The sequence below is a fragment of the Macaca fascicularis genome, chromosome 16 (assembly GCF_037993035.2).
Source record: "Macaca fascicularis isolate 582-1 chromosome 16, T2T-MFA8v1.1".
Taxonomy (NCBI): Eukaryota; Metazoa; Chordata; class Mammalia; order Primates; family Cercopithecidae; genus Macaca; species Macaca fascicularis.
The window spans coordinates 89,576,115-89,603,077 of NC_088390.1; the positions used below are offsets into that span (position 1 = coordinate 89,576,115).

The 26,963-nt window shown below is 58.3% G+C and overlaps 1 long non-coding RNA gene across 9 annotated transcripts; it reads left to right on the forward strand.

Annotated features, from left to right (window-relative positions):
• The first annotated feature begins 1,022 nt into the window (after positions 1 to 1,022).
• On the forward strand, positions 1,023 to 26,963 carry LOC102136147 (uncharacterized). 9 transcript variants are annotated; one of them, XR_012426399.1, is made up of 8 exons: positions 1,324 to 1,438; positions 1,547 to 1,699; positions 2,242 to 9,268; positions 9,655 to 11,808; positions 12,047 to 12,116; positions 21,856 to 24,928; positions 25,816 to 25,925; positions 26,323 to 26,963. It is a non-coding gene; the product is annotated as an uncharacterized lncRNA (long non-coding RNA). The 9 variants fall into 9 exon arrangements; XR_012426397.1 differs by having other exon boundaries at positions 21,856 to 25,925; XR_010582090.2 differs by having other exon boundaries at positions 25,816 to 26,963.

The window sequence follows — 26,963 nt, forward strand, 5'->3', positions numbered from 1 at the left end:
ACGCAGACCTGCAGGAGGACGCCGGCTCACCCAGCGGGGAGGGGATGGCTGCCCAGGGACCCTGAGCTGCCTGCTCTGCTCCCCCCACTGCTGGGACAGGGGCCCCACGGGGGATGCCAGGGAACGTGAGGAATCCGGAGTCAACACTGGGCCACTGTGTGCTGCCACCCGGGCGGGCCGTGGTTTATAAAAACAGCGGAGGCTTGGCTGGTATCAGGGCGGTGAGGTCACGGCGGCTGGGGGCTCTGGAATTTCTTCAGAAGAATTTTGCTTACCAAGCCACATACTTTCCTGGCCATCAGCTTGATCAGGGGCAAGATGAAAAATATGCTAAACAACAAAGAAACAAAAAAGCACCCAGGCTCCGGTGAGGGAGGGGCGCTGTGGGAGGGGCGGAGGGCCCAGGGAGGGTGAGGGGCCGGGAGCCACTCTGCCCAGCACTCTCCGCCGAGAGAGCCCAACGCCCCTTCCTTTCCCCTTTTAGCACTGCTGAGCGGGACTCATGTGTCCAACAAGGAGCTTTACTAAAAACCGAGGCAATAAAGAAAACACAAATGACATAAAAATAGTCAAGAGCACATTCTTGATGGTAGATAACTGGTCTCCGGCTGCAGCGGCTGCCAGGTTGGGTGTCGGCCACGTTGGCTGGGTCTGCCAGGCCCACCCACAGGCGCTGCACTTCCCTGGGCCTGACAGGGGCTATGGCGGGTCTGTGGGCGGGTGGACAAGGGTGGCGGGACCCGTGAGGGGCGTGGCGGGTCTGTGGGCGGGTGGACAAGGGTGGCGGGACCCGTGAGGGGCGTGGCGGGTCTGTGGGCGGGTGGACAAGGGTGGCGGGACCCGTGAGGGGCGTGGCGGGTCTGTGGGCGGGTGGACAAGGGTGGCGGGACCCGTGAGGGGCGTGGCGGGTCTGTGGGCGGGTGGACAAGGGTGGCGGGACCCGTGAGGGGCGTGGCGGGTCTGTGGGAGGGTGGGCAAGGGTGGCGGGACCCGTGAGGGGCGTGGCGGGTCTGTGGGAGGGTGGGCAAGGGTGGCAGGACCCCTGAGGCAATGTGTGTGCCATGCAGTGGGGCTCTATAAGAAGCAGCCTGGGCAGCTTGGGCAGGGGCAGACCGGGCAGTGCCCACAGGTCTTTGTCCACCAGAGCCTCTGTTCAACCTCAGTGTTGCTCCGGATGTGGATAGGAGGAGACACTGTCTGGGCCACAGACCAGGTGCTTCCTTCATCCTGACCACACCTGCTTCTGCCCAGGAGACGCCGCAGGGGCCGTGTTCCCCGCCCGGCTCCTCGAGTGGTTCCCAGGCTCCTCCTCCGCCCGGTTCCACCTGGAGCCGTGGGGCTGTGCCGGGGTCACCTCGCTGCAGCCGCAGCTCAGGGAGAAGCCACTGCTGGGGCTCCTGCCTCTCCCGTGCAGTGGGGCCGAGCCGAGCTCCACCAGGTCTGGACTTCTGCGCAGGGAGCTGTGCTTCCCAGGGCGGTGGGGAGGAGTCCCTGGTCCCAGCCACGGTGTGTCCTTGACCAGGACACTTGACTCTTCTGCCCCCAGACGGTCTTGTCTGCACCTCCAGAGCCCCCAGGCTTGCTCACTTGGTTCTACTTCTGGGCAGGGTGCCCTGGTATTGCTGCTGCTGGCACCTGCCGTGCCTTGGAGGGGTCTCCAGTGGGACCTCTGAGCACGGCTCTTCCTGTACCTTGAGAGGTGAGCAGAGGGCGTTTGTGGGAGAACTGGAACCTGGGGAGGAAAAACCCCAAGGCAGGCAGAGACTGTCCCTGAGTCTGTCCAGTGACCCATCGAAGCTGAGTGGTGTAGGACACGGAGGCCCGCCCGGGACCTGGGGGAGAGAGGGCCTTAGTCCGGTGAGACCAGCCTAGTGGGTGCCTGGGGGAGAGAGGGCCTCGGTCCGGTGAGACCAGCCTGGTGGGGCAGAGAGGGCCTTGGTCCGGTGAGACCAGCCTGGTGGGTGCCTGGGGGAGAGAGGGCCTCGGTCCGGTGAGACCAGCCTGGTGGGGAAGGGAGGGCCTCGGTCCGGTGAGAGCAGCCTGGTGGGGCAGAGAGGGCCTCGGTCCGGTGAGACCAGCCTGGTGGGGAAGGGAGGGCCTCAGTCCGGTGAGACCAGCCTAGTGGGTGCCTGGGGGAGAGAGGGCCTCGGTCCGGTGAGACCAGCCTGGTGGGGAAGGGAGGGCCTCAGTCCGGTGAGGAGACCAACCTGGTGGGTCCATGCCACTCTCGCCTGCTGTCAGGGCCTGCCCTTCTCTCCGGCCTCCAGCTGCTTTGCCCCAGCCCAGCCTTCACGCGCCTCAGCTGCCTCCCCCTACCCCGAGCTTGAGTCCAGCTGAGCTGCACGTGGCTTTCCCGGTGGAGCAGACTCTGTCTGATTTCCCGACGGCCGGCACCCCCCAGGGCTTGCTCCCCGCCGTGGAACAGCCCCTTGGGGCCAGGTATGTACTCCAGGCCGTGGCCCGGCAGTGCTGGGAAGTGCCGGTCATGGCTGCTGCACGTGGGTTGCCGTCTGCGAGAGGCCTGTGGTGTTTGCTGAGGGCGGAGGACACTGAGGACAGATAATGGGCGACTAGTCCCAGATGCGGCCATGACTGGGGTGCATGTGGGAAAGCTCGTCCAGGGACACCCCCCACTATGGCCTGGCGCCTGTCCCGCAGGAAGAGCTTCAGGGCGGTGGGAAGGGGGAGTGGCCCCAGCTGCAGAGGCAACGAGCGTTGGTGGCCGGGCGGCAAGAGGGACGGGAGGTCAGGCTGACGTCCACTGGCGAGAGCCCTTCGGACGAAGATAGCGTGGACCCCCTGCCCCATCCCAACACAGGCCCCAGATGCCCTGAAACCCCAGGGGCTCAGCCCAAACCATGAGCAGGAAGCGTTGCTTTACTGAGAAACCATAAAAATGTAGAATTCAACCTCAAACCCTGCTGCGGCCGATACTGAAGGTTAGAAATGAGCAGGTGGGGCCGGGCGCGGTGGCTCACGCCTGTAATCCCAGCACTTTGGGAGGCCGAGGCAGGCAGATCACGAGGTCAGGAGATCGAGACCATCCTGGCTAATACGGTGAAACCTGATCTCTACTAAAAATACAAAAAAAAATTGGCCGGGCACGGTGGCGGCGCCTGTAGTCCCAGCTACTCGGGAGGCTGAGGCAGGAGAATGGCGTGAACCCGGGAGGCGGAGCTTGCAGTGAGCTGAGATCGCGCCACTCACTCCAGCCTGGGCGACAGAGCGAGACTCCGTCTCAAAAAAAAAAAAAAAAAAACAAAAAACACGAAAAGAAAATGAGCAGGTGGGTCTTTCCCAGGTTCCCTGCGGCCTGTGGCCCCACACATGATGGCCCTCAGCTCAGCCCCAGCCCCCACGGCAGCTGTGGCACCTCGAGCCGCCCAAGATAGCTGCCATGTGCTGGGCCTGATGCTGGGCAGGGCCTGGAATCCCAGGTGTGAAGATGGGCCTGGGTGGTGGCTGCTGGATCTTGTCACAGACGTGCCACCTGCTTCCCAAAACTGGGCACCAGGGGTCTGAGAGGTCGCTGTGGGAAGATCGCTTGTTCCAGGGACCCTGCAGGGTCTTACACGCGTGGCTTAGCGTTTGCTCCTGGGTGGTGATGATGCCCCATCCTGTGTTGCCCCGACCCTGGTTCCCCAGATGGTAAACGGCCTTGGGACGGCCTGGTCAGGAGACACCGAGAGCTGTCCCTGCTGCGGAGCCGAGGGGCCGCCACACTGGGCGTCCATCGGTCTTCTCGAAGCACCACCTGTGCTGGTGGACTGGGAAGGGTGTGGGTGACCCTTGTGACCCACCAGGGTCTTGTGACTGTTTAATGCCCTGGCCCAGGTTCTACCAGTCCTGCTGCAGACCAGCCCTGCTCATTCCTCCCTCTGGCTGTGAAGATGGAAGCCCACGGGTTGGCTGCCTCGGGCCAGGGCTGCCATGCAGGGAAGCCTGGGGAGGGCTGTGGCACTGCCCCCATGGGCCGTGGTATCTCCCCAGGGCCCTGCCTCTCTGGATCTCCTGCACGCACCCCGGCCTCGCCTGAAAACCCCACGTACAGCAAAGCGGCGGTGTCTTGGGGCAGGCTGGGCTCTGCCTGGGGCACCATGGGTGGCGTATGCCTCAGTTTCCCCAGTCTTGATGAGAGGGAGCTGGGGTTGCTACTGGTCACTCAGGCCCCAGGCAGACCAAGGCTCACTTCTGTCCACTCCCTGGCCCCCTTCCCAGGAGTCCCACCGGTTCCTGGCTGGGGTCTGGAATCTGTTCTCCCAGGACAGGACCTGCCCTCCCCTCCACTTTCTGCCTGCAAGCTCTGTGGTCCTTCCCTGCCTTGAGCCCAGGGGTCCCTGTGCTCCTGGTCCAGCCTCCCTGCTCAGGGCCGAGGGCACCGGGAGGATGGTGGTTGCAGAAGAATATGGGAGGCCGGGCGCGGTGGCTCAGGCCTGTAATCCCAGCACTTTGGGAGGCCGAGGCTGGCGGACGACTTGAGGCTGTGCACCCGCACTGGACACAGAATCGAAGGAAACAGGCGGGACATACCCTGACTGCACCAGTGCAGCGCGTCTCGGGATCCTGGGTTTTTAGAGATCACACTGCCCGGGAGGGCTGGTGCCGTCCTGGGTCGGAGGCCGGAAGCGAGGCATAGGCAGAAATTTGCAGGAAGGGTCCCCGAGCGGCCCGGGAGGGGCCTCCTCGCCAGGGTCCCCAGCGAAGCACTTCGCTCATGGGCCCCGGCCCTGAGAGGAGCTCCTGCCTCTTCCCACTCGGAGAGCGCCCACAGGAGGCTTGGCCTGGTGTTTCCCGATGAGATGGGGGCACGTTCCGGGAAGCGGTGAGCAGGCCCGGCAGGCATCAGATGTGGGGCTTCCTGTCTTCGGTGAATGTGCCCCTTGAGCGGGGTCTGGGGTGGAGAGATGGGGAGGGGAGCCCCACTCCCCTTCTCCTTGTTGTTCTTTTTTTTTTTTTTTTTTTTTTTTGAGACGGAGTCTCTCTCTGTTGCCCAGGCTGGAGTGCAGTGGCCGGATCTCAGCTCACTGCAAGCTCCGCCTCCCGGGTTCACGCCATTCTCCGGCCTCAGCCTCCCGAGTAGCTGGGACTACAGGCGCCCGCCACCTCGCCCGGCTAGTTTTTTGTATTTTTTAGTAGAGACGGGGTTTCACCGTGTTAGCCAGGATGGTCTCGATCTCCTGACCTCGTGATCCGCCCGTCTCGGCCTCCCAAAGTGCTGGGATTACAGGCTTGAGCCACCGCGCCCGGCCCTCCTTGTTGTTCTTGGCAGCTGGACTCGGGCAACTGCCTCCACCCTCTGGAGGGGCCTCCCCCTGTGCTGGCTGTGGATCAGAGGGGCCACGGAGAGGGGTCCACCGGTCCAGGCGGGGGTGGGCCTGGAAGGCCCAGGCGTGGGCGAGAGGGGTGCGTGGGAGGACGCCCGATGCCTCAGGGCCCCCAGTCAGCAGCAAGGCAGGACTCTCCTCTGGGCGGCGATGGCCCTGCACGAGGTCCCTGCGCCGTCTGTTTGCATGCGGAGAGGAAAGGATCACGCGACCGTGGGAGTGTTGGCCACCTGAAGGGTGAGTCCCACAGCCTAGAGGCTGGAGCATGGGGACCAGGAGGCGTTTCTTAGTGGAAGGGACTGGGGCTCATGCAGCCCCCCAGCCCCCGACACGACGCCCTGGCTCATCCCAGGTGATGAGGCTGCTGAGTCTGAACCGATGACAGTGGACAGGTGGCAGCCGGTTCCCAAAGAGTGGTCGGGCCTGGGACCCAGGTGACTCTGGGAGATGTGGTCACAGTCACAGCCATCTGTGGGCCTTTGGGGTTCAAAACAGTGAGAGTCACAGGAGACAGAAGGGATCTGAGCTTGCGATTGCTCCTCCCGGCTCTGGGACACCCGTCCCATCTCCTACCAAGGGTTCCCCGTTCCTGGCGAGCTGGAAAGTGGCTTCATGGGCAGAAGACGAGGGCAAAGGGAGCAGCGTGCTGTGAGAGACGTCCCAGCACCCACCCTCCCTGCCAGCTCCCTTGGGCCTTTCCTCCCTCCCAGCCCCACCCACACCAGGGGCTTCTCTCACTGTCTCTCCTGGGTTTAATTCAGGGCGAGGCTGGCCAGCAGGGGCTGACCAGTGTGTGTCGAGGAGCCTCTCCCAGTGGCCGGCAGCACGGGCAGGGAGCTCACAGGCTGGGCCCTGAGACCGGGTCCTGTCTGAGAAGGAGGCAGGGATGTGGCCCGCACCCCTCCTGCCTGGGACCCTGCCTTAGGCCCACTCTAATGACCTAATTTAAATTTGATTGAATGTAAATCTGAATTTGCTTGAAGATGTGATTTCCAAGTGAGGCCTCCCCCTGTGGTACTGAGAGTTAGGACTCCATCTTATCTTTCCTGGAGACACGTTCAAGCAATGACAGGGTTACACGTACGCTTCAGTAAACACGACATTCTCCGTGGTGTTTAGTTGTAGAACTCCCAGTCAGAGCTGCTGCCCCAGCACAGTGGGGTTCAGCGACATGCACTGGTTTTAGGAGTAAATTCAAAGCGACAGAAGTGTTTGCACTGGCCCTGGGTGCAGCCTGCGTCTTCAGCCCTGGGGCACTGATGCTGGGCAGCTTCTCGCTTCCCTCCGGAAGGGACTCAGGAGCCAGGTGGTGGGGAAGCCGGCAGCTTGGCTGAGGCGGCCATGGTGGTCCGGCTCTGCGACTGCTCCCACAGTGCGGGGCTGCCCCTCAGGCGGTGTGCAGGGTGCAGCCGCCCAGGGCCGACTTGCAGTCATATTGGTAACCACTTTTAATGACATGCTAATTAGGGGGCGGGTTATTCAGATATAGCTGGAGGATGGGCAGTCGCTTCTAGGTGTTGCCAAGGCAGTGAGCGGCTGGAGGTGGCCTCGGCGTCCCTTCCAGTTTGTCTTTGGTCGGTCCCGGGACCAGGCTCGCCTGTCTCCTACGTCAATACCACGTTTTCTGTGTCAAAACAGTCGAGTAGAAATAAACAGCGACAGCACTGTGACTAGAAAAGTGAAGAAACAACTTATTTCCGCTTTCTGATTTGTTGTGACCTCAGCACTTTTGTTTGTGTTTGACATTTAAACAGCGTGACAGTGTAAACTCTGAGACGTGATTTTTATTTCGTAAAGGTGCACATTTTAGCTCATTCATGAAACTGATTTTGAAGTTCTTTAAAACAGAATTTAGTAGACCTTAAGAATTGTTAATTGTTTGCAACTAAAGACCAATCCAAGAGAATAAAGCGTTGCACCAGTGGTAGGGTTTTGCAGTTGCCTAATTGTACCTTTTACAGATGTTTCCTTTTATTAAAACTCACTAGTCACTGGATCTGCTATTCAACATGGTGATGGGATGGAATTATGTGTGACGACTGTGTTCCCTGAAAAGACATGTTCGCGTCCTAACCCCCGGGGCCTGTGAATGTGGCTGTATTTGGAAACAGGGTCTCTGCAGACATAATCAAGCTAGGATGATATCATAAGGACAGGCCCTAATCCAATATGACTGGTGTCTTTCCGAGAAGAAAACAGAGACACAGAGGGTGAGGCCCATGTGAAGACAGAGGCAGAGATTGCAGCACTGTGGCCAAAGGCCAGGAGCGTCTGATCCACCAGAAGCTGGAAGACGCAGGGCAGGGTCCCCTGAGAGCGGCCGTGGGGAGCTCCCTCAGGCAGACACCTCGTGGCCCTGCAGCTCCTCGATTGCAGACTCTGGCCTCCAGAGCCGTGAGACGGCACAATTCTGTTGTTTTAAGCCACCTTGTTTGTGGTCATTTGTGCCGGCAGTGCCGGGACCGTCACGCACGGGCCACTCACTGCCGTATTGGGTTAGACCCTTGCACTGGGGGCTTCGGGAACCTGACTGGGTTGGCTGCCGGACAGCGGACTGTGGGGGCTTCGGGGGGTGTTGGCGCAGGCGTGGAAGGTGCCCCTGCTGGGATGGGGGTCCCTCTGTCCCCTTCCCCCTTGGGAGAGAGGGCCCTCATGGGGCTGCCCAGGACACAGAGCTACTTATAAAATCCTGCCCCCATTGCAGCCTAGGGCTCCTGCTGGGGGCAGAGTCCAGGAGCCTCAGGACAACATGTGGACTCAGGATGTCCAAGTCTCAAAGGAGAGGAGCCTGGGGAGCTTGGGATGAGGCTCGTCCGCAGCCTGAATTTTCTTCCTTTGCCGTCACCTGTTGCCCCTCTGGGAGCCACCGTGGAGAATGAGGAACGTTCCAGGTGGACTCAGCAATACCACTGCAGCCTTGAGGGGGCCGGGCAGACGGGCACGCGGTGTCACACACAGGTGCTGGACGGGAAGTGGGCTGAGGGCCAGTGCAGAGGGGGGGCAGCCACTGGACCTGGCTGACCAGAGCAGAGAAGGTCTATGAAGAGAGAGGAGAGAGGCAGATACAGAAGGATTTAAAAATAGGGCTTTGTAATTTTCAAACAGCACAAAGTATGCTATGAAAGAAAGACAAAATTTTTAAAGTTAGCTAAAATCCCATCACCTAGAGATAAACACAGATGACATTTTAAAGTTGCACCCGAGTTAAACAGTGGCTTTGAGCATCCTGAGTAGATGAGCACTCTCTAGTTTTCTGAGTGGGGAGTTTCGTGACAAAGCTGTTGCTTTGGGTGGAGGACGGGGGCAGTGTGGGCACTGGTGGGGGAAGGGGGGCACAGGGCTCTGGGTGAGAACAAGCAGAGGGAGGCTCACACTGTGACAGCAGGTCCCAGCCTCTACCAGCAGGACAGACCAGATCTCTCAGCCTCTGAACTCTGTTTGGGTAAATGGGATTATGACTATGAGTGACTGGAAGGCCCCACTTGGTGCTGAGTGCACTTGGACCCATGTTATGTCTGTGGCACAACCGCTCAATGAGGTCTGCACGATCATTGCAGATGATCACTGCACGCTCAGTCCTCACTGCAGGATCAGTCGTCACTGCACGATCGTTCCTCACTGCAGGATCATTCCTCACTGCAGGATCATTCCTCACAGCAGGATCAGTCCTCACTGCAGGATCAGTCCTCACTGCAGGATCAGTCCTCACTACATGATCATTCCTCACTGCAGGATCATTCCTCACAGCAGGATCAGTCCTCACTGCAGGATCAGTCCTCACTGCAGGATCAGTCCTCACTGCACGATCGTTCCTCACTGCAGGATCAGTCCTCACAGCAGGATCAGTCCTCACTGCAGGATCAGTCCTCACTGCAGGGTCATTGCAGATGATCACTGCACCATTATTCCTCACTGCTCGAGGGAGGAACCACAGCACAGAGAGGGTGAGCCACTGGCCCAGGGCACGTAGCTGTGAGGGGGGAACTAGGAATTCTCATCCAGCCTTTGGGACAGTTACACGTGGACTAGATGTGACGGATCTCGAGCCACGTTGACCATTGAGTCCCTGTCCCCTCAGTGGGTTTCAGAAGAGAGGCTGTCCCTCTCCCGCATCTCAGGAGCTCAGAGGCCCTGGGACCGGCAGACAGTTCTTGGCCAGGTGGCTGCTCCCGGGGTCACATCACTTGGGGGTGCTGGCCTGGCATGCAGGCGCCCCCGTGCCTGTGGGGTCCTCTCTGGGTTGGCCTTCTGGGGACGGTGGGAGGACCCTGATCTGCCTGGTTGGTGCTGCCTGAAGAGGCGTGTCCTCACCCTTCACTTTGCCTTTCAGAGCCCCCAGAGCACGGTCACCCGCAACCCCAGCCTGGCCTGGCCTCAGTCCCGCTGGCCACCCTTGCTCAGGGATCGCTGGGGGTCCTTGGACCTCAGACCACGCAGGGCCTCCCTTTGCTGAACAGGAAAACAGGACGGCCACCCTCGGGCCACCGGCCATGATCACCACAGCGGCAGGTTCTCGTCTGGGCTGGATGTGTCAAGGCCGGGTTTGGGGGCCAGAGGCTCCCCAGCAGGCCTCCCACTGGCCACAAGACACAGGCAGCCCCTCAGCCCCGCAGCCACGTCCTCTCTGACAGGGCCCCTCTTGCCCCAGGCCCAGCCAGGCCACCACGGCCAGCTCCACGCACACATCTGGCTGAGTACACACGCCAGGCTGCGGGGCGGTGTCACAGCCCAGGAATGCAGGAAGACGTCTGGGGTTCTGGCACCAAGGCATGGCCGTGCACCAAGAATGTGCCTTGTAGAGACATAATTATGCATTGGGGGAACACGGCATAACAAACCCAGTGGATGCCACCGATTCCGCTTACTTTACTGAGCGCTGAGAGGACAGCAAAGTGCAGCAGCTGGAAAAGTGTCTCTGACCCTCAGAGGGGAGGGCGCTGGCTGGTGGGGACGGAGGGATGCCTGGGCATGGGTGGGCACAACCGTGGGGGTGCTGGCCTGGGGGCGCCTCTGCCCCTCCCCAGGGGAGGAGGAAGGAGGCCGGGCGAGGGCGTGGGCGGCGCTGTCCTGGCGGATGGCTGAGGAACCAGGGTGCAGCCGCGAGTGCGTGGCAGCGTGGCAGAGCGGCTGAACGGCCTCATTGTGTGGAGTGAGGCCGAAAGGCCAAGGGGGCAGGCGGGGGAAGACGCACATTTCATAACTTCTGTTCCATTGTGAAAGGGCTGCCTGCCCCTTTCAGAAAACTTGGAAATCACAGCAGGTCTCCAGCAGGGAAAGCAGTGCGTGGGGGAGGGGTCTTATCTCTGGGCTGCGCTGTCTCCCCACCCAAAGCCCACGGCCGTCAGCCTTCCGGGCATTTCTGTCAGAACTTTAAGCCACATGTCTGTGTGTCTGTCCGTGCATACAAACACATCGATGTTTATGTGTGTGCTCACATCACTGGGGTCATGTTATATGTGTTGTAAAAATTACTTTTTAACTTGCGTAATTTGTATTTTATATGTATATAAAACAAACTCTACCATCTTAACTGTTGTTAAGTCTACAGCTTGGTGGCATGAAATACATTTACATTAACTAACTGTCAATTTCCAGGATGTTTTATCTTCCCTCACCGAGACTCTGTCCCCGTGGAACACGAACTTCCCAGTCCCCCTCCCCCAGCACCCACCGCTCTGCTTCCGTCTCCACGAAGCGGACGACCTGGGACTGCACATGAGTGGAGTCATGCAGGATTTGCCCTTATGCGTCTGGGCTATTTCCCTCGGCACAGTGTCCTCGGGGCTCATCCGTGCCATCGCAAGCGTCTGACTTTCCTTCCTCTTCAAGGCTGGGTAACGGCCCTTCATGTGGCCAGACCGTGTTTTATTCACTCATCTGGCGATGGTCTTTTTGGCTGTTGTGAGTAATGTGGCTGTGAACATTTGTGTCTTGTTCTGTACAAAGCAAAACACACATTTTCATTCTTTCCAAAATGTCCTTATGTTTCCTGTTGAATGCCCTGGACTCAGGATTTGGGGGAGCCGGTCATTATCACACCCAGGGTTTTCGCAGGAAAGAGCCTCAAGCCTTTTGTGCTCTCCAGACACGTCCTCCCCACGGTCGGCTGCTCAGAAATTTTTCTCTCTGGAGGACTGGGGGGTCTCTCTAGCCTGGCCATCCTGAGTCCAAGTTTCTTTTCCCTGACAACAGACAAGCGAGCGAGGAGCCCCTCTCAGTCCACGAGCTGATCCTTCGGAGGCTGGGGTTGCAAACCCTGATGCTTGGTGGGCTGGGGTCTACCTCCGGGACCCCCTCCTTCAGAGTGAGGGCTGGTGCAGGTTTTCTTTTCTCCTCACCTGAGAGTTTTTTCTGCTGTCTGAGAGAAGAGGGTGAAGGCTCCATGGCTCTGCAGGAGCCTGGCAAAGAGGATGGGGTCTGGGGTCCTGAGCCTGCCCAGCGGCCCCACCCTGCACTGACCTGTGGGAGAACGGCCTCTTGGCAGGTCAGTCCTGGTGGCGGCTTCCCTGGCGCGAGGGGCTGGGTTCCAGAGCCTGGCTTTCCCCCCCTACAGCGGGCAGGGCTGACAGGGGCCCCAGAACCAGGGACTGTAGCTCTGGGAGGTGGCCTTGGGGAACCATTTTCCCAACGGGTGGGCCCTTTTGTTCTCCTGTCTGTGCACGCAGGGCACCCAGGATGGACCCTATTTTGAGAGATTTATTTACTTTTTTTTCTTTTGAAAGGGCCGTGGCCAGGCAGAACGTTGAAGCAGAAGGAGCCAGACAGTAGCTGCTCTCTCAGAAAGCTCGCCAGGTGTGTACAGAGCGGGGCAGGAGCCAGGTCTGCAGGAGGGCCGGTGGGGAAAGGCCATGCGGTCTGCAGCCGGGGGCCGGGCCGTGCTCAGCGCTGTGTGGTGGGGACACCAGGAAAGGCTGTGGAGGGTCTTGGGAGTCGACGCCCTCCCTGAGGGGCCCTAAGTCCCTGCCAGCGGGTGGAACCAGAGGGTCCCTGGAACAGTCTGTGTGGACCCCCAGGGTCCCCTCCCCATCCCCCGGGCGTTGGCCTCCTGCAGGATGCTGACCTGACTGCGGTGTGTGGGGGTGTGCGAATCACCAACGACAACCTTCAGTCCAGGAAAACCATGCTGTGTTCCTCGGAGCAGTCTGGCTTTTCCCGTCCCGGCTGGGGATGTGGGACCCTTTTAACCTACTTTCAAGAGCAGGTTTCGAGGGGCTTGTTTTTTAAAATCACAAAACAAACATAACTATTGTTCTCCTACTGATGAAATTATCCATTTTCACGACCCGGGGACGATCTATTTTCATCCTTTCGTGTAGGCCACTGTGGACCTTTTCTCCTTTTATGCACACAACAGTATGTTTTCAGGCTTTTCCAAATCAGGAGCACGTTTTATAAATATGTATATAATTTTCTGGATTGATTTTAAAATGAAATCTTGGGACAGACTTCCATGACCGTAACTATGGAGGTACCTCACTCAGGCTAACAGTTGTGCAGGTTTTTATTTTGTGAACATAATCAATGGATGTTAAGATTTTAGGTTCCCTTTTTCCTTGCATTACAAACAATGCTTTTTCTCTCCTTCTCCCTTTGCATACACTCCCAGCAGTGTCAGTGAGCTGGGGCCTCGTACTCCTGGGTACGGCGGGGCGCGAGGCTGGTACGGGGAGCTTCTCCTAGACTGCGCGGCCCCTGAGCAACGTTCCTAGTGTGCAAAGGCCTCTCCTGGTTTATGGAAAGGATCCAGAGGGGGGAAGAGCCTTGCAGCCCGCATGACGTTGGGCCAGTGTTTCCTCCTGCTGAGGCCCTCGCTTCCCACCAGATCTGGGGCTACTTTTCACGTCTCAGCCCCAGCCCGGGTACAGCCTCTGTCTGCAGGGCCTGCTCAGAGTGTGTCTGAGTGTGGCCTCGCCCTCTGTTCCCAGCCCCAATCCATGGATGTGAATAAAACGGAAACCAGAATTCGGGAGCCTGAGAGGCCAGGGTTCCAATCTCTGTAACCTCAGGACAGAGGGCTGGGGGCAGGGGGACCTGTGTGACAGGCCAGGGGAAATGTGGGGCAGTGTGACAGGCCAGGGGAAACGGAGAGCTGTAGCCATAAGTGGGCTGAGGCCCAGGGTGTCCCCTGGCCAGTCTCTTCTGCACAGGCCCTGAGACCAGGGATTCCTCCCACCTTGCTCTGGGCACTGGGGGCTCAGCTCAGTCCTGTTCCAGCCCCACTTTGATGCCCAGGAAGTCCCAGGATAAAATCGCAGGGACAGAAGCTGGGGCTACTGCTAAGACCTTTTGACATGGAAATGCTGATTCGGAGGCTCAGGGGCTTCCCACTCAGCTCCCTCGGGAGGCCTAGGGCCAGGGCGTCAGGTTGGGGTGCCCAAGCCTGTTCTCCGTGCCGGAGGGCCGGTGTCCAGGGGCCAGTGCCCAGGCCAGGGCTCACCCGAAAGGCCTGGAGCCTCACACGCTCAGGTAGGAAGTGCGCTTGGGAGCCTGGGTGGCCCCTGCAGTTGTTTTGGGAAGATTTTGCTCTGATTTTTTCCTGCATAGCCAAGGTAAGTGCAGTTTTTGCCCTTTATTCATTGGAGAGTCTGGCCTGTCCTGCCAAGCATAGCGTTTCCATCACGCTGGCCATGAGCACCCGAGGGTGTCCCAGGGCCACGCAGCCTGCTGGAAACCAGATAGACCTCAGTGCTCCTGGAGCCATGCAGGCTGCTGGAAACCAGATAGACCTCAGTGCTCTACCGCTGCTCTGGCCCACAGGACCCTGCAACCCTCCTTGAAGGGGCAGGTCCGCTGGTAGGGGGGGCACAGGGGACCAGCCGCCCACAGACACGCTGGGCACCCACATGGTGGAGTCCTCTCGGCCACAGCAAGGGATGTAGCCCCCGACGGACTCAAAATGTGAAGCCCAGAGAAAGCCGCCACACAGGAGCACGCGGGGGTCCCAGGACAGGCACAGCCACCCACACAGCCGCAGGTGGGGTCCTGGGGCTGGGGCTGCTGACAGGCGTGGGCTTCTTTTGGGGCGATAACAATGTTTCGGAACTAGGTAGAGGTGATGGTTGCATAACATTCCAAATAGACTAAAAATCACTGAGGTGTACATTTTTAAATGGTTAAATTTATATGTGAATTTTACCTCAATAAAAACATAAAACCTGTTTGCAGAGCTCCCTGAGGCCAGATCCCCCAAACCCTTGAGGGCAGGACCTCTCCTCTGTTTACTGTGCCCCCTCAACATGGCACGGACTTCCCATGGCCAGGGCTCCCCAGCCAGGTTCTTAGGGAGGAGGCAGAGCAGGACAGGAGGAGGCGGGGTCAGGACAGGAGGAGGCGGGGTCAGGATGGGAGGAGGCGGGGTCAGGACGGGAGGAGGCGGGATCAGGATGGGAGGAGGCGGGGTCAGGAGGGGAGGAGGCGGGGTCAGGATGGGAGGAGGCGGGGTCAGGATGGGAGGAGGCGGGGTCAGGAGGGGAGGAGGCGGGGTCAGGACAGGAGGCGGGGCAGGAAAAGAGGAGGCAGAGTCAGGACAGGAGGCGGGGTCAGGACAGGAGGAGGTGGGGTCAGGACGGGAGGAGGTGGGGTCAGGACGGGAGGAGGCGGGGTCAGGACAGGAGGCGGGGCAGGAAAAGAGGAGGCAGAGTCAGGACAGGAGGAGGCAGGGTCAGGAGGGGAGGAGGCGGGGTCAGGAGGGGAGGAGGCGGGGTCAGGACAGGAGGCGGGGTCAGGACAGGAGGCGGGGCAGGAAAAGAGGAGGCAGAGTCAGGACAGGAGGAGGCGGGGTCAGGACAGGAGGAGGCAGGGTCAGGAGGGGAGGAGGCAGAGCAGGACAAAAGGAGGTGGAGCCAGGATGGGAGGCAATATGATTAGGTAGCTCCCTGTAAAATTAGCTGGGTTTAAGATTATCTTATTTCAAAAGTTTGTGCTATGTTGTTTTAATGAAGACTTTAACTGAAAGGAATGTTCATTCACTGAAATTAAGTGAGCACCTACTCCTTGTGCAGGGCTGTGTTTCATGTGTGGCTCTAGGGGCTGGCTGACTGTGAAAGATGCTTGTGCAAAATTACGGGGCTGTGTGAGGAGGTAATTCAGAAGATGTCCCCTCATGGGGTACCATTAACTATCAAGAGTGTTGGGATGGGGGTTCATGGCAGAGAGGGGTGCCTGGGTGGACCAGAGGTTGCAGCCAAGCATGTGGAAGAGATGGAAGACAGACTTGGGAAGTGGGGATACTGTGTGGGTAAGAGCTGGGGGTGGGCCTGAGTCCCTTCCAAACCTGTGGGACAGCTAAGGACATGACGGCCACCAGCTGCCCTACCTCCCAGGGGGACAGGCCTCCTGCGACTGGTTGGGCTAGGGGCTTGGTTTCCCTTTTGGGGGTGGGTCGGCACTGTGTCCATCCAGCTGCCCTTTATGTTTGGGAACCTTGGCTGTTTGAGCCACAAAGTCAGGCCCAGGCTGCCCCATTTACCTGACAGACCCTGAGAATCAGGACTTTTGCTCAGAACTTACAAATGCAGAATATAGTGGGAACCATTTCACTGGCTTGTAATTAGGGGCAACGTGACAAGGCCTTGGCCACCTTCAAAACGAGAAGCTCAGGGTGATATTTCAACGCCTGTGTCGTCTATATGGAGCCTTCTGTAGCGTTCTAGAAGACGGGGTCCCAGTTCATTTCCATAGGGTGAAAAATATTGCAGTTCCTCCAGCTCCCTCTCGTTTGAACTGCACAGCCTCCCTGAGAATGTGGTTTCGCCTCTGAGCCGGGCAGCGTGTGCAAGCTTCATCAGACTGGAAGCCTGTCAGTCTCCAAACCTCTGTGACACAACTTTTCCTGGTTGGTTTAAGCCTGAACAGGGTGGGTGTTAGTCCACTTTTACGCTGCTGTAAAGAACTTCCCGAGACTGGGTAATTTATAAAGGAAAGAGATTTAATTGACTCACAGTTCCGCATGGCTGGGCAGGCCTCAGGAAACAATCACAGCAGAAGGCCGAGGGAGGCAGCCACCTTTTTAACAAGGTGGCAGGAGAGAGGATGATGCAGGAGGAGCTACCAGACACCTATAGAGCCATCAGGTCTCATGAGAACTCACTCACCATCATGAGAACAGCACGGAGGAAACCGCCTCCCTGATCCAATCACCTCCACCTCGGCTCTCCCTCGACATGTGGGGATTAGGATTATTCTGATTCAAGACGAGATTTGGGTGGGGACACCACCAAACCAAACCAGTGGAGATGGGCATCTTGGCTGAGCCGGAGGTCAGAACAGCACTGAATTTAAACACCTTTTTAGATATTTAACAGCCAATCACAATCAATTGTATTATCTACAGGACGGTGCTCGTGAAACTTCCCAATAGTTCTGATGAGGAAGAGGAGTGTGCTGCTTGTGTGCATGTGCAGTTCGACGAAAGGAATGATCTCCCCTGTGTGTCCTGTGGGCAGATGTCCTGCACCGTCCCTGGGACTGTGGACCTGGCCATTCTGCAAACACATCGGACTTTCTTTTTTTCCTTTTTAAGTATAACTCACGAGAAGTCCTGGGATCTCCATGGCTGTACCTAGGGAGGAGAATCTCTTCAGTGTGGAAAGGAGGCATTGGTGAGGGTTGTAGAAGCCCAGCACGGGAGTGCTGGGAGAGGGCGGGTGGTGTGTGTGATGGGCGCAGCCCATCCCAAATACGAGAGGGTGTGCCACTGCGTAGTGCCCAGAAACACACACATAGCATCCCGTTGGACGGCTTTAGCAGGACGCTTCAAAACAGCCAGGAGGTGATACTTCACACCACTGTGAATCCTGTTCCTCTGAAAACTAGCACATCTTTTTGAGACAGCCTCAATCTCCTGGGCTCAAGCGATCCTTCCACCTCAGCCTCCTGAGTGGCTGGGACTACAGGCATGCACCGCCATGCCCAGCTAATTTTTTTTTTTTTTTAAGTAAACACGGGGTCTTTCTTTATTGCCCAGGTGGGTCTTGAACTCCTGGGCTCAGGTGGTCCTCTTGCCTCGGCCTCTCAAAGTACTGAGATTACAGTCGTCAGACACTGCACCCGGCCACATTTTTTATGTGTATGATTCCCAATAGGGGTTTAGGGAAGGGAAGAGATAGCAAAAAGACAAGTTCTCGTCTCAAATCAGTACCCCCGCCCCCACAAAAACCCCAACCCAAAAGCCTCACCGTAATTATCTTTAGGAATTTCCACCCTTTCTCCCTAGGAAATTTGAGATGGGTGGTGGGTGGAAGGGTCTCGTGCTCCCCTAGAAGCACTGAAGGAGGGGGAGGCGCCAGCGTCCGCCCTTTGTATTGGGTTTAAGCAGGTGCTGTCTCTGGCGCATGGGGCCAGGGCCGGATGTCTAAACACCAGAGCAGCCCAGGATTCGTCACAGAGGGGAGCAGGGTGTATCTTACGGGGGCCGATGGTGCAGGCAGACCTCAGGGTCTGCGGTTTTTGTGGTTGCCTTGAGTCTCATCCAGGCTGGGCTGTCTCGGAACCGGGTCTCCTGTCCAGCCTTTGCATGGTGTCTTTAAAAATCACAAAACGTATGGAAGTGGTGGACAAAGACTTTTCAACTTTGGCGATTCTGTTCTTCCCAAAGGTGCAGAGAGCCTGCAAGGTCAGGAGCTGTGCGATGAGCTTGCTAGAAGGTCAAGGGTGAAAACAGCCCTAGTGTGGCCCCCAGGTATGGCCGGCTGACCTGCCCAAAGCCAGGTGTGGAGCGGTGGTGCCCACACAGCTTGGAGCTGGTGGCACAGGGCCCGGTGTTCCTCGGAGAGTCAGATCTGTCTCCGTGGGCTCGCCTCCTGTGTGAGCGGTGGGTCGTGCGCGTGGGGCGGCGGGACACCTGGCCGGTGTTCCAGGGGGTGACTGACTTGCGATTCTTCTTCTGAGTGGGCACCCAGCCTCCTTCGACGCCCCGGGTGGGGAGAGTGAGGGGCCTGAGCTTGTCCCTGGTGCTCAGACGCTTCTCAGGTCACGCCAGGGCCGTGCCCTCTGGCCGCTCCACCTTGGACAAGTCGTTTGGCCTCGCTGGGCCCTACGCCGTGTAGCCTCTGCCCTTTCCTCTCCAGGTTCCTGTTTCAAAGCGTCTCTCTGAGGGGCTGGGGTGACACAGGTGCCACCATAGGGGAGGGCAGTGGCCTCACAGGAGCCAGCAGTGGGGCCATCAGGGCCTGGCTATGGGCAGTTAGGTGGCAGGGGGGGCTGAGAGGTCTCCGTGGTTGGGTCTGAGGTGAGGCAGGTTTGAGTTGGGCAGGACCAGGGGGGAGGGGAGGCGATGGGGGCCCATGGAGATGAATGTGGTCCACCGTCACCCCACGCTGGCGGGGAGGGGAGCCGATGGGGGTCCATGGAGGCGGACGTGGTCCACCGTCACCCCACACTGGTGGGGAGGGGAGGCGGTGGGGGTCCATGGAGGTGGATGTGGTCCACCATCACCCCACGCTGGTGGGGAGGGGAGGCGGTGGGGGTCCATGGAGGTGGACGTGGTCCACCATCACCCCACGCTGGTGGGGAGGGGAGGCGGTGGGGGTCCATGGAGGCGGACGTGGTCCACCATCACACCGCGCCTTCCTCCAGCACATCCTTCCCGTGGGTGGAGTCACAGCCCTGAGCTTCCTCTCCCTGCAGCCCTGTGGTGGAATCTGTTCTGTGCTCAGGGGCGGCGCCTGGTCCTGGGGGCGGAGCTTGGAGGGGCTGCCCCGGCAGCTTTGGTGGGTCGGGCACTGCAGAGCCCGGCAAGGGCTTCGTCTCAGAGCTTCGGTGAAATTGAGGCCAGTGGTGCAGCCTGCAGGACGCTGAGGTGATGTGAGCCCCGGGGGCCAACTCCACACTCTGGCCAGTGTCCTGGCAACTGGGTGACCACGGGCTGTCTCTGCAGCAGCCGCCGCTCTCGGGTCCCCCTGGTATTGAGGGACTTGCTTGGGGTTGCCGTGGAACTCGGAGCTGCAGGGAGGCTGAGGCCAGAGGCTTAAGACCCCAGTGTCAGAAGTAAATTAAAGGCGGGTGAAGGATGAGCGTGGGTGGGGGGGCAGCTGGGAGCCCAGGACGTCAATCCTCGCAGGGCCAGGCGGCTTTGTTGGCCTCCCGCAGCTGACAGGCGCCCCGGTGGGCAAACACTGAGAAATTGTGATGGTCACAGAGATGACTGAGCAAAACGTGCAGGAAGGAGGTGCTGAGCCTGAGAAAAGGCTCTGAAGGTCAAACAGCAGGAGCGCTGGCCCAGCTCAGCTCCAATACCCACTGCAGCCGGGAGTCCTGGGGGTGTCCCCCGCTGACACTGAGGAGGGAGTGGTCCAGAAAGCAGCCCCCACTCACCTGGAGAGGGGTCTTTCTCCACACATGAGCTGGGGGTGGCCACCGGCCCTGCCAACCTCAGGACTCATGCCCTGTCCACCCAGCCACACTCCCTCTGTCCAGTGTGCTCGGACAGGGCGGCGTGGAGCAGGCACTGTCCCTGGAGTGTCGTGGCCACCCCAGGGCTTAATTTGGAGGTGCCAGATTTGATGGTTGTCAGCCTGGGCAGGATTGAGGGCTTGTCCCAGACAGTCGGGAGACAAGCTGGGAGAACATCACTGGAGATAGATAATAAAGGCACTGATAAGGCCTGCGTCGACATGAGGTGCTGTCTGGAAAAGGCTGAGCCTGGTGGGGAACGGGTACCCTGGAATGGGGGCCTGGACTTGGAGGACAGACCCAAAGCGTTTGAAGGTCACAGGGTGATGTTGAAGGGGCAGCAAAGAGAAACCGAAGACCCCGCTTTCAGAAGCTCGCCAAGCAGGGAGGCCACGTTTGGCTGCTCAGCAGGCAGCGGCAGAGCACAGCTTTTCGTGTTTTGTCCTAGTGCCCAAGGTCTAGGAGATGGTTTTGTTTTATTTTTAGTTTTTGAAAAATAGAGATGGGGTCTTGCTACGTTGCCCAGGCTGGTCTGGAACTCCTGGCCTCAAGGGATCCTCCTGCCTCGGCCTCCCAAAGTGCCGAGCCACATGCCCAGTCTGGTTCCGTGAGCCACGTGGGTGAGTCGTTTCGCTGCTCACAGCGTGTGGGTGTCTCCCCAGCAGCCTGACCCACGAAGGGCACAGCAACAGAAGAGAGGTCAAGGGCCCCCTCCTGCGGGTGTGAGGAGATGCCATCTTAGCACATCTGTGTTCATGGAAGACGTGTGCCTTCAGTGGAAACCGTCGGTTGTCTGGGTCAAAGTGGGCTACAAAAACCTCCTGGGGGCTTCCTGATCGGAGTCAACGTTTACCATATAGAATGTGGGGCTCTGGGCATAAGGGCAGCCTAGAAATCTCTCTGTTATACAGACATTTTCCTTTTTAGAATTTGACCTTGATGTGCAAAGGAAATAAGTATATTATTGAGGTGTTATCGTTTGGTCCACAGTTTTGGAAGCCTCCCAGGTGTGCACGGTGGTTGGGGTTGTGTGTACGACGCACCCGCTCTGCCCGTGAAGAGCTTACACCGAACAAAGGCCTTGGACGTGTTGCTGTGCACGTTCTATGTGCACATAAACTTGAACTGAACACAATCAAACAGGTTTCTTACCTGCAGGACCGTCAGGAAGACACTGGGCTGGGACAGGCTGTGGGGTCTTGGATACCCGGCATGATGGTTTAAAATATATCTGCTACTTTGACAGTCCTCCTTCCAAAAGGTAGAGCCCAGCGCCTGTCCCCTGAGCGTGGGCTGCGCCTCCGCACCTGCCTTTAGAGAGTAGGATATGGTCGGAGTGACGCGCCGAGACTCCCCAGGCTAGCTCAGGAAAGGATGGCTTCTGCCTGGTGCGCTCTCTTGTCGTTCACTTTGGGGGAGCAGCTGCCCTGTTGCAGGGCCCTTAAGCAGCCCGTGAGGCTCACGCTGTGGGGAACTGAAGGCTCCCCAGCCTTGAGAGGGAGCTACCGTCGACCGACCTCTTGGTAACAACCTCACAGCAGACCCCAAACAAGCACAGCTGAGCAGCGCCCAAATCCCTGAGCCGAAGACATTGAGGACGATCGATGTTCACTATTGATTTGAGTCACTGAGTGCTGTCCTGTGGCCGTCGTTGACGAACGAACCTGGCATGGAGGTTCTGTTCTGGGGGACGTGGGGAGGCCTGGAGGTTACTGTGTGGGGAGGAGACACAATGAACAGCCAGTGATGCCTCAGAGATGCCCCTGCAGCAGCTGGGGTGTGCGGGGCGTGAGACAGCGGGGGCGGATGGGCTGGGAGAGCTCCGGGGAAGAACGTTCCACATCCAGGACGTGTCTTCCTCACTCACGCGCCCCGGCCGTGCCGGGAGAGGCGCTCTGTGAAGCTTGGGTCCGGGGGAGCTGGGGGTCCGGGAGGGATTAACTCTGCTCGTCTAAGCCGCCAACATCTCTGCCTGTCCGAGAATGTGGTGCTGGCAGCTGAGAACAAAACATCCGCCTTCCCTGTGCTTGCAGAGGGACCCAGTGCAGGACCTTTGATATGAACGCATGTTCGTTGTGTTTATGCTTAATCACTGAATTATTTTCATGGAGGATCCTGACAAAGTTGTTGCTCTGTGCAGGTGCGGCCGCAGGGCTGGCAGCAGAAAGGCACTTTTGTGAGAAGAGGGTGGCAGAAGCACAGAGGTGGACCTGGAAAAGTCAAAGAGAAAAGAAGCCGTGGGGCTCCTGTGGGTGGAAGCTCCGGATGGCTGACCCAGAGCCTCTCAAAAGAGCAGAGACGTGGGGGGTGGGAATGCAGCGGGAAGAGCGGCCGGTGAACCAGGGTCCTCGGCAGCGGGACGGCCCTCCCCACGGACAGATGGCAAGTGTGGTGAGGAGGCGGAGAAACGAGCTTGTCACCACGGCGGGAACGTGGCGGGCGCAGCCGCTGTGCAGAACAGCCGGTCACTCCTCAGATAAGAAGCACGGAGCCCCACACGAGCCAGCCGTCCACGCCTAGATGTAGCCAAAGAGAACCAGAAACACAGTCCCCAGTAACACGTGTACCTGGTGTTATTCGTAAAAGCCAAAAAATGGAAACAGCCCCAAGCTCATCAATAGACAAGAAAATGTGGTACATCTACCGGGCACGGCGGCTCAGCCTGTCATCCCAGCACTGTGGGAGGCTGAGGCGGGCGGATCACCTGAGGTCAGGAGTTCAAGACCAGCCTGGCCAACATGGTGAAGCCCCAGCTCTACTAAATACAAATATTAGCTGGGCGTAGTGGTGCACCTGTAATCCCAGTTACTCGGGAGGCTGAGGCAGGAGAATCGCTTGAACTCAGGAGGCGGAGGTTGCAGGGAGCTGAGATTGTGCCACTGCACTCCAGCCTGGGCAACAGAGCGAGACTCTGCCTCAAAGAAAAAAAGTGGTATATCTGTGCAATGCACTGCAAAAATACAAAGGAATGAAGCCCTGTCATATGTTACAACATGGATGAACCATGAAAAGATCATGCTCAGTGAAATGAGCCATACACAAAAGGCCACATAGTGTATGATGCCATTTACACGAAGAGCTAAGAAGAGGCAAATCCAGAGACGGAAAGTGGACAGTGGTTGCCGAGGCCTGGGGAGGGGCTGCCAATGTTGTACGAGGTTTCCTTTTGTGTAATGAAAACATTCTAAAATCAGAGTCGTACAACCTTGGAAATGTACAAAAGGCCACCAGATTCTACACTTTAAATGGTTGATTTTTATGGTGCGTGTCTTTTTTCCTCAATGAAGCTGTTTGAAAAAGAAAGGGGGGAAAGAGAGGAAGAGAGAGAGGTGCCAGTGGGGGAGGAAAAGAGGAAGAGGAACCTCACAGAGCAGAGTCCAGGTAGAACCGAAAACAGGAACCTGCGGTGCAAGCGGCATGGCGTGCGCTGTGCTGCCCTGTGCTGCCCTGTGTGCTGCCCTGTGCCCTGCCCGGTGCTGCCCGGTGCTGCCCTGTGCCCTGCCCGGTGCTGCCCTGTGCCCTGCCTGGTGCTGCCCTGTGTGCTGCCCTGTGTGCTGCCCTGTGCCCTGCCCGGTGCTGCCCTGTGCGCTGCCCGGTGCTGCCCTGTGCCCTGCCTGGTGCTGCCCTGTGCGCTGCCCGGTGCTGCCCTGTGCCCTGCAGGTGAGCCGTCGTGGCTCGCTGCAATTTCACTTTGTTGTGTCAGGACAGAGAAAAAGACGAAGTTGGCATGAAGCGCAGGTTTGGGGCTTTTCCCCCAGTTGGTAAAGGGGCTGACAGACAGGCTGCGTGTGGCGTGAGTGTGTGTCGCAGGCATTTTGTTTAACCAGAATGATGAGGGTGCGTCGAGGCCGTCCCAGAGAGCTCAGGTCGTAGATTATTCTGGATCCAGACGAGGAGGAGTTCCGCTTTCTGAATACGTGCGGCCTCCTCCACAGATGAAACGAGGAGAACTCCTGAAAACTGGCAGCCTGTCTTTCCTGGAAGGAAGTGGTGTTGGCAGCCGGGGAAATCGCCTTTGTTTTGTTTGGGGTGAGGGGATGGCAGCAGGACTGAGGCTTCATGCCCGGTGGTGCCCAAAAGCACATTTTCAAAGTGGAAAATACAGGACTTAGTGGAGGAATACGCAAAGGAGAGAAGTGTGGGCTCCTCCCCGGGAGCCACTCGTCGGAGAGCCGGAACCTGTGTCTGCATCAAACTGTCCAGGGAAGACGTGCTCGGCCCCCAGGGCTGCAGTGCACCCACCCCCCACACACTGGTGCTTGAGGGGTTGTGCTGGAGCAAATCAGAGAATCAGGAGGTCCCTGTTGGTGGACCCAGGAGTGGGAAGAGCACGGCTGCCCGAAGTCTTGGCACCAACAGGGAGAGAACAGTCTCCAGTAAGTGGAGGCACCGCGCGTGGCGGTGGCATTGTGAGAAGTGCACCATGGAGTTGTTTTTGGGTTTTAGAAAACTTTCAGGAGCTCAGAAACAGAGCACAGAGCTCATGACTCGAGGCAAGCTCAGAGCACGATGTGAGGACCACTTCATTCGGAGACCAGGAACCCGGTGCTGTGAGGGCTTCGGGTCCCCTGGCTGTCACTGAAGCCAAAACTGCAGGAGGAGCTGCCAGAGCATATGCAGAAGGAAGAGGAAGGAGCTGGAGAACGTGACGTTGCTAATCCCAGACGAAAGTGTTTGCAGGAGCCAGGTGGGAACTCCTGGAGACAGCAGGGCAAGCAGGTGGAGGGCGGCTTCTCAGTTGTCTCCGTACATGAGACTTCATCCAGCGCCTTCGCTCGCCCATTCATCCACCTGGCATTTACAGAACGCCGCTGGTGTATGGGGGGAGCACAATAGCCTGACATCTTGGTCCCTCCTCAGAGGTGGCCGGCCCAGAGCCTGGACATCCGGCTCACCAATACTCCAGTCCGTCAGAAGGACACAGACCAAGGGGAAGGGACCTGCTGGCCACAGGTGGGGCTGAAATGGGTTGAAATGTGTTACATAACTCACATCTCATGGGTTCATAACTATCTCTCCCCCCAAAAAAGAAGAAAACAACAACAACAAAAAAAGAAAAAGCTGGAAACCAGAGAGAATGATGCTGGGAACCAAGTCATTCTCCTGAAAATGCGTAAACGAAGGCAACAGGTGCTCCTCCTGCCTTTCCCGGACGCATCGTGACCAATCAGGAAGTTCTCATGGAGAACCGGCTGACAGATGCGAGAGGAGTGGTAAGATTTGCTGTGGGCAGCTCAGGACCGTGTGCCGGCGGCAACACCGAGAGCTCCTTGAGGGACACGCTGGGAAGCACACGGGCCTGTGGACTCACTCCTGCCAAGAAACAAAGCTTATGTTGCCAACCTCTGGGTCTGTCCCAGGGTCCCCCCGGCTCGGGGGAGCATGCAGGTGGCCCTGGGGGGTGCAGCCTGCAGTGCAGGAGGGAGGGACTCCACAGGGCAAACACCCAGCTCCTTTAGCAGAGAGAAAGGGAGAAGAGCGTTAACAACTAGTTGGGGAATTCTGGATATTGACTGTTTATTTGAAATTTTTTTTTTTTTTGAGACAAAGTGTCACTCTTGTTGCCCAGGCTGGAGTGCAGTGGCACGATCTCAGCTCACTGCAACCTCCGCCTCCTGGGTTCAAGCGATTCTCCTGCCTCAGCCTCCCAAGTAGCTGGGATTACAGGCGCACATCACCACACCCGGCTAATTTTGTATTTTTAGTGGAGATGGGATTTCACCATGTTGGCCAGGCTGGTCTCAAACTCCTGAGCTCAGGTGATCCGCCCTCCTCAACCTCCCACAGTGCTGGGATTACCAGTGTGAGCCGCGCGCCCAGACTGTTTATTTGGTTTTTAGGTGTGACAGTGTTATTGTGGTTACCCTCTTTAATACTCCGGTTACCCTCTTTAATACTCCGGTTACCCTCTTTAATACTCCTTGCATTTCAGCAACATTTGCAGGGAAAATGATGTAACGTGTGGGATTTGCTTTTCCGTGTAGGAGAGAGTGGGGTATGGATGAGCAAGACGGGCGAGTATTGGTAATTACTGAAGTCGGGGGACTGGACACTGGGGTTTGTCTTACTATTTTCTCTACTTTTGTATTATGTTTGAAAGTTTTAATAACACAAATGTATCAACATTGAGGACCTTGTAGAGCCCACCTGCTGGCGAACCTGTACACGTGCGTGGGGCAGATGAAGCGAATGAGAAGACGGCCTAACGTGGTACCTAAGAAACGCTGCGAGAGGGCTGGGGAGGAGCGTGGGGGCTGTCAGGTTAGAGGGGTGGCCGCACTGAGAAAGCACAGCGCGTGCTTTGGGGGTGGGGGTCCAGCCAAGAAGCCGCACGGCGGAGGCCATGGCTGGGACAGGAGCTGCCACGGCCCAAGGGGAGCGGGGAGGAGGCCCCCTAGCCCTGGTTGGTCCTGGGGAGACTGTGGACCAGGTGGGTGGGACACGGAGCCCCTGGAGGGCTCGGGCAGCCGTGGCACCATCTGGGGGCTTGTTGGAGGCACAGGGAGAGCTGTTGACCAGGCAGAGCCCGTGCCGCGGGCTGGGGCTGGGGCTGGGGCTGGCGCTGGGCTGGGGGGTTTGTGTGTGTGGAGCCTCAATCCATTCACAGGACCCCGAGGAAGAGGAGCATCCTCTGGCCGCTGCCCAGGGCCCGTGAAGGCTCCTCCCTGGGAAGCAGCCTGAGAGAACCCCTGGCCCAGGGGCCCTGACGGCGCCTGCAACCTCTGGGCTGTGGTCTCCCCGAGCCGCCCCATCCCCTATCCCTGTCCGCCCTCCTTCCGGCCACGCGGCCCCACATCTCTGCTCTCCAAGGGCTCGTGGTGCCTGAAGCCGACACTCTGCGTCCTGCACACCCAGAGGTCGATCCTTCTCGTTCCCAGTGCTTCAGAACAGAGCTGGCCGCGCCTGCGGCAGGAGCAGCTCCCGCTGACAGGTACCTGCAGCCTCCTGCACGGGAAAAGCGCCGCATCCATTGTGTGAGGAGCTAGAGCAGCTCTTTGGCATCCGGTACAGGCCTTGGAATACTTCAGGGAAAACCAATGATTTCGCCTCAGAATGGCTGCGGTCAGACTTGCTGGCAGGAGGCTCCCCCAGGCTCTCAACTTGTGGCTCCTGGTCCCTTTGCCGGCCCCACCCCTGGGTTCTGTGCAGGCCTAGGTCCTTGAAGAACTGAAATTCTAGCTCAACCTCAGCAACTCTGCAGCCATTCGCTGGAAATTTGCTAAGAGAATAAATTGAGACACAGCGAGG